Here is an 11,815-nt window from a genome sequence, read left to right as displayed (position 1 = left end):
AGCAGATATTGTGAAGTTTTCTGCCTTGATAGTCTGGGTGACTTTATGACTATGTGGAAATGCCCTGACAAACTCCCCAGTTTTCTGAACTTCTGCCTTCTCTACCGTGCAACCAAACCGTGCGGGGTACTTATAGTCCAACCTGTACCAGGAGGCGGGGACATATACCATGATGTCTCCTCTTTCGACCTATCCCAGCCATCGCGTCTTGAGTTTGAACCAATACGAGAGGAGGTGAGGGCGGGCGGGCGAGGAGGGAGCTCGGGAGTAAATCAAAACGCCCTGAAAAAAGAGGCGGGGTCAAATTTTTGACAGGCGTACCCCGCTGCCCAATGGCGACGAGGAACTGCTTCCGAGTTAGCCAACCGGGGAGCGGGGAAGGCGAGCGAGGCGAAGGAGGCGGGCTCTGTTGCCAGGGCGTCGGGGAAGGGGGCGGCCGCGGGCGGCTTGGCGGCTGAGGAGGCGCTGAAGGGAGGCAGGCAGGCAGGCGGCTGCGGGGAGCAGGTGAGAGCGAGCGAACGAGCGGCCGGCTGAGTGGGCCCGGGGAACTCTCCGGGGTGGGGCCGCTCTGAGGGGAAAGGGCGGCGGGGAAAGGCCCGGGCTTGAGAGAGAGAGAGGAATTGAGAGGAAGAGGGCGAAGGTGCCTCGCCTCAGGCGCTGAGGGAAGAAGGAAGGGATAAAGGAGCCAGCGAGAGAGCGAGGGCGTCTTGAGGGGAAGAAGGGAGTGAAGAAGCCAAGGCGGGAGAAGAAGCAGCAGCAGCAGCAGCAGCCCCGGAGCGAAGGGGGCTGCCCAGGAATGCAGGCGGGCGAGGAGCCCTGAGGGAAGGAAGGAAGGAAGGCGGAGGGCTGAGGCAGGCGACCTCCGCCCCAAGTCCTCCTCGCTCTCGGCCCCGGAGGCCTCGGACGGTGTCCTCACTTCCCTCAGGAGTGGCCTCCCTCTCAGAAGGGCTAGGCCCCGGCTTCCTCTTCGGTTCGTTCGCTGAGGTATTCTTGCCTTTCCTTTTTTGGAGGAAGGTTGCCAACTAACTGGCTTTCTTTCCTCCCTTCCCTTCCTTCCTTCCTTCCTTCCTCAGAGCAGCTCATGTCTCTCTCATGCTTTTTTTTTTTTTTTGGCAGCCAATTCCTTTCCCCCTGGATGCTGTCTCTCTAAGGGGGCATCTATTCTGCATCATCTAGAGAACCATTTGATTTACTTCAAAATAATTATTGCTATTTTTGTTAGTTATTTATGGTATTATTGAAACACACCAAGATGAGTCCACAACAAACAAGATCACTCTGCTGCCTATTATATTTGATCACACGTCGGACACTTCCCAGGTGTCTAGGACTGTGTGATATATCGACGAATAATGTGTGCAGATTCTAGTAAGGTGGCCTTTTGCAGCTGGCAGCTGGTAATTTTTGTCAGCGCCGATCGTGTTTAAGTGCAGGCCAGGGTCTTTAGGCACTGCACCCAGTGTGCCAATCACCACTGGGACCACCTTGAATGGCTTGTGCCAGAGTCTTTGCAGTTCGATCTTTAAATCCTCATATCGTGTCAGCTTTTCCAGTTGTTTCTCTTCAGTCCTGCTGTTGCCTGGATTGCAACATCGACAGTCCATACTTTGTTTTTTAACACGATCGTGAGGTCAGGAGTATTGTGCTCCAAAACTCTGTCTGAATCCGGAAGTCCGAGAGTAGCTTGAATCTGGATATTCAAGTTTCCATAGCTGGTACATCTGTTTTGGTATCCACGTTTTTGTGGTTCTGATCTATAATAGCAGTTCATGCGCCAAAAAAGAAAAGAAAAAAGGGGAGTATTGTGTTCCAAAACTCTGTCTGAATACAAAAGGCGCAGAGGAGTTTGACGTGTTCATTTTCTGTAACTTTTTCCGGCTTGTGATCCCACCAGTTCTTTGTTGCAGTTAGATGGTATTTGTGGCACAGGTTTCAGTGAATCATCTGTTATGCCTCTGCTTGTAGTCTGTCTGCACGATCTTCTTTTAGCAGCTGAGGATGTGATCTATTGTTTCATCTGCTTCCTTGCAGATTCTACATTTGGGATCTGTTGTCGACTTTTCAATTCTGGCTTTGATGGCATTTGTTCTAATAGCTTGTCCTTGGGCTGCCAGAATCAGGCCCTCTATCTCCTTTTTCAATTATTATTATTATTTTGTCCCACCACCTTTCTTCTGCTATAGCAGTGGTTCTCAACCTTCCTAATGCCATGACCCCTTAAAACAGTTCCTCATTTTGTGGTGACTCCCAACCATAAAATTATTTTCGTTGCTACTTCATAACTGTAATTTTGCTACTGTTATGAATTTTCATGCAAATATCACAATACGCTGGATGTGTTTTCATCCCCTGGACCAAATTTGGCGCAAATACCTGATATGCCCAAATTTGAATATGGTGGGGTTGGGGGCGCATGATTTTGTCGTTTTAGAGTTGTAGTTGCAGGGATTTATAGCTTACCTACAATCAAAGAGCATTCTGAACTCCACCAACAATGGAATTGAACCAGTCTTGGCACACAGAACTCCCATGACCAACAGAAAATAATGGAAAGGTTTGGTGGGCATTGAACTTGGGTTTTGGAATTGTAGTTCACCTACATTCAGAGAGCACTCTGTACTCAGACAATGATGGACCTGGACCAAATTTGACATGAATACTCAATATGCCCAAATGTGAGCACTGGCGGAGTTTAGGGAAAATAAACCTTGACATTTGGGGGTTGTAGTTGCTGATATTTATAGTTCACCTACAATCAAAGAGCATTCTGAATACCACCAATAATAGCATTGGGCCAAACTTCCCACATAGAACCCCTATGACTAACAGAAAATACTGTGTTTTCTGATAGTCTTTGGCAACACCTCTGATACCCACTTGCGACCCTCCCCCCAGGGGTCCTGATTTCCAGGTTGACAAACACTGTGCTATAGGGACTTGGCTGCTGTATTGCTAGGGGTGTATCTACACTAGGCGTGGGCAAACTTCGATCCTCTAGCTGTTTTGGACTTCAACTCCCACAATTCCTATCAGCCGGAGTTGAAGTTCAAAACACCTGGAGGACCGAAGTTTGTCCATGCCTGGGCCACATGGTCAAATTAATAATAATAATGTATTTAATTTAATTTATTTTTTATCCTGCCTTTCTCCAGATATAGCAGACATGGGCAAACTTCAGCTCTCTGTGTGTTTTGGACTTCCACAATTCCTAATAGCCTACTGATAGGCTGTTAGGAATTGTGGGAGTTGAAGTCCAGAACACCCAGAGGGCTGAAGTTTGCCCATGCCTGTGGTATAGGGACTTAGGTGCTGTATTGGTAAGGGTGCATCTACATCATCAAATTTATTATTATTTTTTATACTGATTTAGTTTATTTATTTTTATCCTGTCTTTTTCCAAATATAGAGACGCAAGGGTGCTATATTGCTAAGGTTGCAGCTACACTGTCAAATTTATTATTATTATGTAACGATAAAGGTTTCCTCTGACATTAAGGCTAGTTGTGTTCGACTCTGAGGGTGGTGCTCATCTCCATTTCTAAGCCAAAGAGCTGGTGTTGTCTGTAGACACCTCCAAGGTCATGTGGCCAGCATGACTTCATGGAGCACCATTACCTTCCCGCAAAAGCAGTACTTATTGATTTACTCACATCTGCATGTTTTTGAACTGCTAGGTTGGCAGAAGCTGGGCCTAGCAGCGGGAGCTCACCCTGCTCCCCAGATTCTAACTGCCAACTTTTTGGTCAGCAAGTTCAGAAGCTCAGCGGTTTAACCCACTGAGCCACCAGTGGGTTAAATTAAATTATTATCATTTATACTTTTGTTCATTTTTATTCTGGCTTTCTCCAAATATAGGGACTTAAGGATGCTATATTGCTAAGGTTGCAACTACACCACCAAAGTTATTATATTATTATTATTATTGTTTACTTTATCCCCCCCCCCCCCCGTCCTGCCTTTCTCCCAATATAAGGAGAATGCTATATTGCTCAAGGATGTTGTATTGCTAAGGGTGCATCTACAGTGTTGCATTGATTATTATTCTTACATTTATATTTATTTACTTTATTTTTTATCCCATCTTGCACCTGATATAGGGACCCAAACCAGTGAACAGCAAACATGACACAACACAATTTTTAAAATATGGCTATAAAAATTTTGAAAAACATTAAATCTTTTGTATCATGGAGCATAAGAATATTTAAAAACAATTACAACTATATTGAAAACTACAACCTCTCCCAAATTCCACTTACTATATTAAAATACCATATTCTTAAGTTGTAAGACACACACTAATTTCAGTTCCACCAACAGAAAAAGTTTTATTTATATATTAAAAAGCACCTACCATTCTAAGATGCACCGTGTTTTTAGAGATGTTTGTATGGGGAAAAGTGTGTCTTAGAATTGGAGAGTTGCAGTATTTTTTAATATTATCATTTATTTATACCCCACTTTTATCTTGATAGGGATGCAAAGTGGCTCATAATATTAAAAAGACAGTGCAATTTAAATTCCACAACAGGATTACAATCCACAACATTAATGCAGTTTGACAGTGCTTTAAAGACCATGGCTCAATCTTATGATCCTGGGAGTTGTAGTTTGGGGCAGGTACCAGTACTCTTCAGTGGAGAAGGCACAAGACCTTGGGAAATTGCAAGTCTCATGATTCCATAGCATTGAGCAATGATGGTTAAAGTACCAAACTGCATTAATTTGACAGTGTAGCTGCACGCTTACATGAAGGCAGGAGGGTTGGGAATGATAGTGGGGAACTGCTGATACAGGTCCCATCTCCAAGATATGCCACTGCTTAGAACCAGAAGTGTTTGGTTTTTGTTGGGTTTTTAATTTTTTTTTTGAATACCTGTATCAGCATATGAATATCTTGGAGATGTGACCCAAGTTTAAACAATAAATCAATTTATGCTTCTCGTACACCTTATACATGTGGCCTAAATGTGATTTTATACAATACCTTTTATAATTTTGTGCAGGAAACCAACTTTGTGAACACCGAAACCAAAGGTGTAATTATCTCAGATACCTACATAGACAGTATTGGAGCATTTCAGATCGTCAGATAAAGGATACTTAATCTGAACTTTCTCTTATCTCTTCCTGCTGGTCTTTGGTTGAAGGAAATCTAATGTATAATGAGATGAAATAATTGAGGTTGAAAAAGCCTAGTCTGTAGTAGGTATTCAGCCCTTTGATAACTTTCTTTTTAAAAAATCTTTTCAGTCTCATCCTTTTCTTCAGTCTTATGAATGAGCATAAAACAAGTGAGCAGGTTTTTCAGAAGTAGGTTAATGTGGATTCAGATTACAATTATAAAATACGATTGTTTTTTTACGTACTGTTTTCAGTAGCTCTTGAGAGAACAGCTAAAAAGAATTGTGGACTCAAGTCTTCTGTTTCAAAGATTGAATGAATTTACATTTTAGCATTTCTTTGAGTACTCAGTGTGAAAAAATGTATCTTACTGTCTTGATGTAGTTGTCATCCAGAACTCTTTAATACATAAGATCTGTGCAACCTTGTCATTAATTTTTATAAGGTTTTTAAAAAGTTTCTAATAGATTGTTGGCTGTTTTTTTAAAAGTGGGTTATCACACCTTCAGGTCTTTCCTTCTCTGTTCCCTTCAATCCTCTAGCACGTTTCATTTACAAAGGGATATCTGGTTGAGATAAGGTGCTTCCCTTAAATATTTTGTGGTCCTAGCATGAGTGTGAGTGTGGTGTAGTAGTTTGAGTGTTCGACTATGACTCTAGAGTCCAGGATTTGAATCCCTGTTCAGCCATTAAATCCCTTTGGGTGAACCATTTTTGTATATTGGTCAAGTCACATTTGCAGCCTCAGAGGAAGGCAAGAACATACCCATCTAAACAAATCTTGCAAGAAAACATCATAATTTGGAAATGACTTCAAGGCACAACCACCATGTGGATACTTCCCATTCTCAATATACAAAAATGTTTTAGAAAATAGAGTTCATACAGGAGAATCACAGTGGCATTTATTTCTAGTTACTGCCTTTCAGAAAAACATACATGTTAAAGCATATTTTTGGCTTATGTAGTCCTTTGCTTGTTACATAGTCAAAATCAAGATTGGTCTCTTAAAACTATCTACGATTGAATATTTGACAGAAAAAAAAAAACAGCACTGAGTTGTATAATTTTTCCACTGTGTTCTTGAACTGTTTTTCCATTCTTTAACTTTTTGGCCATTCTTTATAGAAATACTAAATTACATTGGTGAATAAAATATAAAAACAAATTATCCTTTTAAAAACTCAAGTGTGTGGGCTGGGGGAAGGAATAAAGCAAATGCTACACAATAAGGCTTGATCTCAGAAGCTAAATAGGTCTTTGATGGGAGACCACTAATGAATATTAGCTCTTGTAGGCTGTACAGAGGAGAAAAACAGCAAAACCACTTCAGAATATTTCTTTCGCAAGAAAGCCCTATGAAATTCATAGGGTTGCCATAAGTTGACGTGACTGGGAGGTACATATACACAAAGAACATTTTGTACAAATAATAAAAATAATTAACATAATGTATTTTATTTTTCAGGAGGGAGTCTCCTTATCTTAGACATGTATACTTTTAAAGTAGAAAATATATAATGACAAGGAGAGTAATTCTTACTACTACATGAAATAATTACTAATCCTTTAATTTATCAAAATAATTATTCTTGAGAAGAATTACATACACACCAAACATTTACAGACACACCAAACATGACCAACTCAGCATATTGCCTAGAGCAGTGGTTCTCAACCTTTTTTTGACCAGGGACCACTTTGACCAGTCTCCAGCATCAGTACCAATCAGTACCAAACAGGTTACGAATCTGTTTTTGGTCAATGTTAGATTCGGTTTGGTTATTTGGGGCACTGATTCAGAAAATTGCATTGGATAGACCATATCAGCTCTAGTTTGTGATACAGAACATATGCCATCCAGTAGTTGCCATCTGCTTGCCCACAGAAAAACATATTTAATAATCTAGACCTGTGAACTTTATTTTAGGTCTCGCGGCCCACCAGTGGTCTGCGGCCCACAGGTTGGGAACCATTGGCCTTGAGCAGGCATTCTTAAATTGTGGCCTTCCAGTTGTTTGGGCCTCTAACTCCCAGAAGCCCTAACAAACTTGTTCAATTGTCAGGAATTCTGGGAGTTGAAGGCCCAAATAGCTGGAGGACCACAGTTTGAGGATGTCTGGGCTAGAGCTTGCATTAGGTAAACAGTCTCGATACCTTGTTCAAAAATATATTGTATTGAGTCCACAATATTTTTAAGACCCTGTTAATTTGCACCATTTAAAAATACTCCTTTGTAACCTTACAAATATATCTATAGATATTACTAACAAAAAAAAACTTTACTAGCAAAGCTCACATATGTGTTAATTATTTGGGGTACCAAATTAGAAAGGAAGCAGGCTTTTAAACAGCTTCCCTCCTTCTTTGGCTTGAGTCACATCTAGCTCATCACAGATAATCAGGGGAGTTTTTGTGTTCACGCCTTTTTTAGTCCTAAGAGTAGACTACCATTATGAGTGAATGGAATATTTTGCAATTATAAAATGTGAAAACTTAGGGTTTTTACACCTTGAAACATCTGTTGGACAATGTGACTTATTTCCATGATGTTGTGTACTGTTGTTTAATGAACTGGAGCAGAAGAAACAAATTTTTGCCAAATGGTTGTTCCTTGGATAAGCTTTTGGAAAAGACCTTTATTGCAAACTACACTCTGCCTCTTAGCTCTAGAACCAGGCGATATCTAATTTGAATGTTTTAATTAAATCCAGAACCATCTTGGGAAATCTTTTTGGCTCTAGATCAATCCACAATAGGTTATTTCATTTTTTTAAAAAAAAATGAAATGTTTTTTAGGAGTCCAGATGTTAGTTGGCAAAGATATTTTCAAGTTGGATAAGAAGCTACGTTATGTCTGGATCACATAACATTTCTTGGAAAAATACTTCAAGTCTGGATGAAGTTACCCAAAGTTTAGTCTCTTTATTACTGATCTTTCCTGTTTCATAAACTGGGAGTGCCTCAAAAGGCCTTAAACCACCCTTCTCCTATCTGGTAACTTCCAGATGTTTTAGAACACAATCTTCCTGAGATTCATTATTGTTAGACATGCTGTCTGAGGCTGATGGGAGTTGTTGTTTGAATAATCAGGGCCACCAAGTTAAGAAAGTGTGAAAAGTGGCAATTGCTACCAAGAATAGGAAGCTACATGACAAGAGCTAGAGGAACAGGAAGGAGCAAGATGGGGGGGGGGGGGGGGATGGTGTGGACACCCAAGTTGGAACATATAAGGTTGCTCTTCATGTAAGGCTGTAATCATATCCTTCCTCATTTTAGGTTCAGTTCAACATGAATAATACCAAAGTTGAATTTTCAATTTGTTTTAACTGTTTTATGGAACATTTTCTGATTTTTAAACAAGCAAGAATTACATGGGCAAGATTGGCAATAGATTTTTATTCAGGAAGACAATAAAATTCTGCACTGCAGGACATCATGTATCTAAATCCCCAAAAGCAGAATCGTCTGTGCATTCCTCAAAGAATAACATCACAAAGCCTTTATGAGCTATTCACCACATTTAATGTTTATATGTCAAACAGGGAAGTGAAAATATTTTTTAAAAATACATGTTGAACAATTGAACTATTAGGTCTGGCACAAAGTATTTTTGACATCTGAGCCATACAAACCTAAATGATATTGTTTCCTACAACTTCCAGGACTGTAATATATTTAAAAATCATGGGACTGATGCTTTTTAGAGTTGCCATAGTATCAAGTCCAATATTGAAGAGTGTTCAAGTTTAATAAAATTTCTGTCCAAAATAATATACTTTCACTCTATGTAGACATGCTGCCTACTTGCATATTGGACAAAACTAGGAATGTGGGCAGGTACAAAAGTCCTTCCTTGAATTTTGCCACTGTTTTAGCAAAATATTTTTGAGAACTATCTAACTGTGCTCAGTTGAATGTAGTTTCAGAGCTACCAATGAGTGTGAACCTGAAGTTACTGCTTGGAGTTCTATAACTACATTCAACCAATATGATGAGAAAACCATCTGCAGATGTTTGTGCTTTATATGTGTGTGATGATCTCAATGATGGTGGGTGTGCTACAGAATGGGGTTTACTGCACAGTTGTGTTCATATCCAAAGTTTTACCTTAAGTGTGGGCAAGTAAGCATCTTTAGAAGACTAAAATTCTGAGAAGGCAGTAAGTTGTTGTTGGAAAATGTACTCAAAATGTACTCAGCCAGGAGTACATAGTCTTGAAGGCTATGCTCAAATAGGGTTAATAACTGGACATACATTGTGCCAAATCAGTCTTGACTAACTTTTGATATGCCATCAGTATTAGTATTAACAATCACTAAGTGACTTCAGTAGCATTTGATTGTGTATTCTTGACTAGAATGTAGTCCTTCAGTGGCATGTCAGAAGCAAAGTTGTTGGGTAGACTAAACTTTTAGTTCCCTTTTAAAAATCTGCTTAGCCGACATGGGAGCCAATGGAATTGTTGCTTTGAGGACTCAAATAAAAATGCAAGTAATGCTTTAAATGATTCATAGTGCTGGGGTTCATAATCGCCACTTTGTAGAAGAATATGTAGCTATAATCAAAGGAATACATCAATTGCATGACATTCTTCTCTTATACAGGGTGAGGCAGCATAACTTCCTTTTTTCAAAACTTAATAAAACCCATTATATGAATCAGATTTTTTAAAAAAATAATGTAGGCGCATACCTAAAGTTTTGTTTTACGTAGTTTTGAAAATCAAATTAGGTAGGTGACGTTCTCCATTCTCCATACACTGAGTAAACCTATTTCTGGTGTTTGTCATGACTCTTGCCAGCATAGCAGGCGTTATGTTGGCAATTTCTTCCTGGATGTTGGTATTCAAATCTTGTAGGGTCCTTGGACGGTTCACATAAACACGGGATTTCAAAAAACTCCATAGAAAAAAAATCACAAGGGGCCAAATCTGGAGATTGGGCTGGCCACTCCAAATCCGCTCGAAAAGTAGGCCTCAATGGCAAAAGCACGCTCCTCACTGTTCCAACACATGATGGCGACTGAACCGTGTCAGGACAAAACTTTATACTCCCGCCTCAAACAAGACCACTAGCGCTCTGCTACATCTTCAACCGATTGAATGGCACACATTTTAAAAAAGAAAGTTATGCTGCCTCACCCTGTATTACTTTTTATTAGGCCTGGAGCTTTTCAGATACTGATTGAAAAATATATATTTATTCTATAAAGATTTTTTAAATGTTTTAATACCTGGTATAAGGTTCAAAATAATTGAAAAGGTTGTAATCGTTAGATTTCATATAGATTTTTTATATTTTATTTTATATTTTTAAAGTGAATATTGTATTTTTAAATATGTTGTAAACCGCAATGAGTCGCCGCACAGGCTGAGATATTAGCGGTATACAAGTGTACTAAATAAAATAAATTTCTCTCTAATCCCCACTAGAACTAATCGTGAACTGAGTATTTGCAGTCTGCATAAGAACTCACTGGTGACAACACTGTTAAAAGCTGGTGAGCAGTGGTCTACCAAATGCTGTTGGACAACATCTCCCATCATCTCCAGCCAGTATGATCAGTTACCACACACCTACAATGGCTGTTCTGTCATTGTGTCTATTTTAAAAATCCAAGTGTGTGTATAGCTTCAGAAATATTGTGAACCCCTGAATTACTGACTGAGGCCTTGCTAAATCTATATTAAAATGCAAATTCAGAAACTATCATGGATTAGAAAAAAAAAACATAATAAGTTTTAAGAATTCATTAATTATTATTCAGGGTTGTCTCTTACTTTTTACTAAGCACAAATTGTCAACAATAAGAATCATGCCAATTTTATACAACATACAACTTCATATAACATATAGTTAAACCCTCAGCACAATTGTTCTAATACCTAGCTAGTTAAATTTGTAGTAGGTGAAACTCATGCTCTGTTTTCCCTCTAATTAAAATGTAGTGGGGTGGTGGAATTAGTACTGCATAATTGCTGTTGGCACATGGCAATTTAGTAGCACAGGACACTGAGTTTTCAGTATAGCAACTTTATGACAAGCATTATCTCCTAAAAGTTGGGAAAATAATGTTTCAAATGTACTTTATAATTAAATATAACCAGAAGATATGATCAGAAAATATCCTTATAAATGATTCTGACTTTGTATACTTTCTGTATACCTTGTTCAAGCCAAATAGTTGCAAATAGTCTAAATACTTCTTGAGCAGTCTTTGTTGGCTTCGTTTTTTGTGTGTGCCTCTTGTTGCAAAGAGCTGAGCTCAGTTTTTATGTGGAAAACCACTAAATCATCTGATTTTCCCCTCCCTTCCCCCCCCCTGTGCAAACATAATTGGTATGCTTATGACTTTTACTGTCCTTTTGTAATTCTGTTTTTGCCGACTGCAACGTTCCCAGAATGATTTTTTTTCTCTGCGGTATGTGCTGCTAGTTTATATAGATTAATGAGACTGGGCTACTAGCTTTGTACAGTTCTGTTTTGGGAAGCTTTATTAATCAACAGCAGCATGTTTGATATCTTGGACAGGTAACGTCTTCTGTGGAAACTCTTCATTTACTCTTAGTAAACATTTCATTTTGACATCAGATACACATTCCTTTAGAAAAGCAGTAAGAACTGTAGCCTGTATGCAATTGCTCAGATATAAGGTAAATCCTACTAAGTTTAGTGAGACTTAGCTGTAA

The 11,815-nt window shown here is 39.3% G+C and overlaps 1 protein-coding gene across 7 annotated transcripts in view; it reads left to right on the top strand.

The window, feature by feature from the left end:
- The first annotated feature begins 420 nt into the window (after positions 1-420).
- The window catches only part of NUMB (NUMB endocytic adaptor protein), an 83,783-nt gene continuing 72,388 nt past the window's right edge, over positions 421-11,815 (top strand). For 4 of the 7 annotated variants that reach the window (XM_067462811.1, XM_067462809.1, XM_067462810.1 and 1 more), the window contains exon 1: positions 421-504. The gene's annotated coding sequence lies outside the window, so the exon portion shown is untranslated. The other 3 variants (XM_067462808.1, XM_060761296.2, XM_060761266.2) reach the window with 3 other exon arrangements.

This window comes from Anolis sagrei, chromosome 1 (assembly GCF_037176765.1).
Source record: "Anolis sagrei isolate rAnoSag1 chromosome 1, rAnoSag1.mat, whole genome shotgun sequence".
Lineage (NCBI taxonomy): Eukaryota > Metazoa > Chordata > Lepidosauria > Squamata > Dactyloidae > Anolis > Anolis sagrei.
Note: the sequence above shows the minus strand (reverse complement) of the source record. Positions and strands in the feature narration are given on the sequence as shown.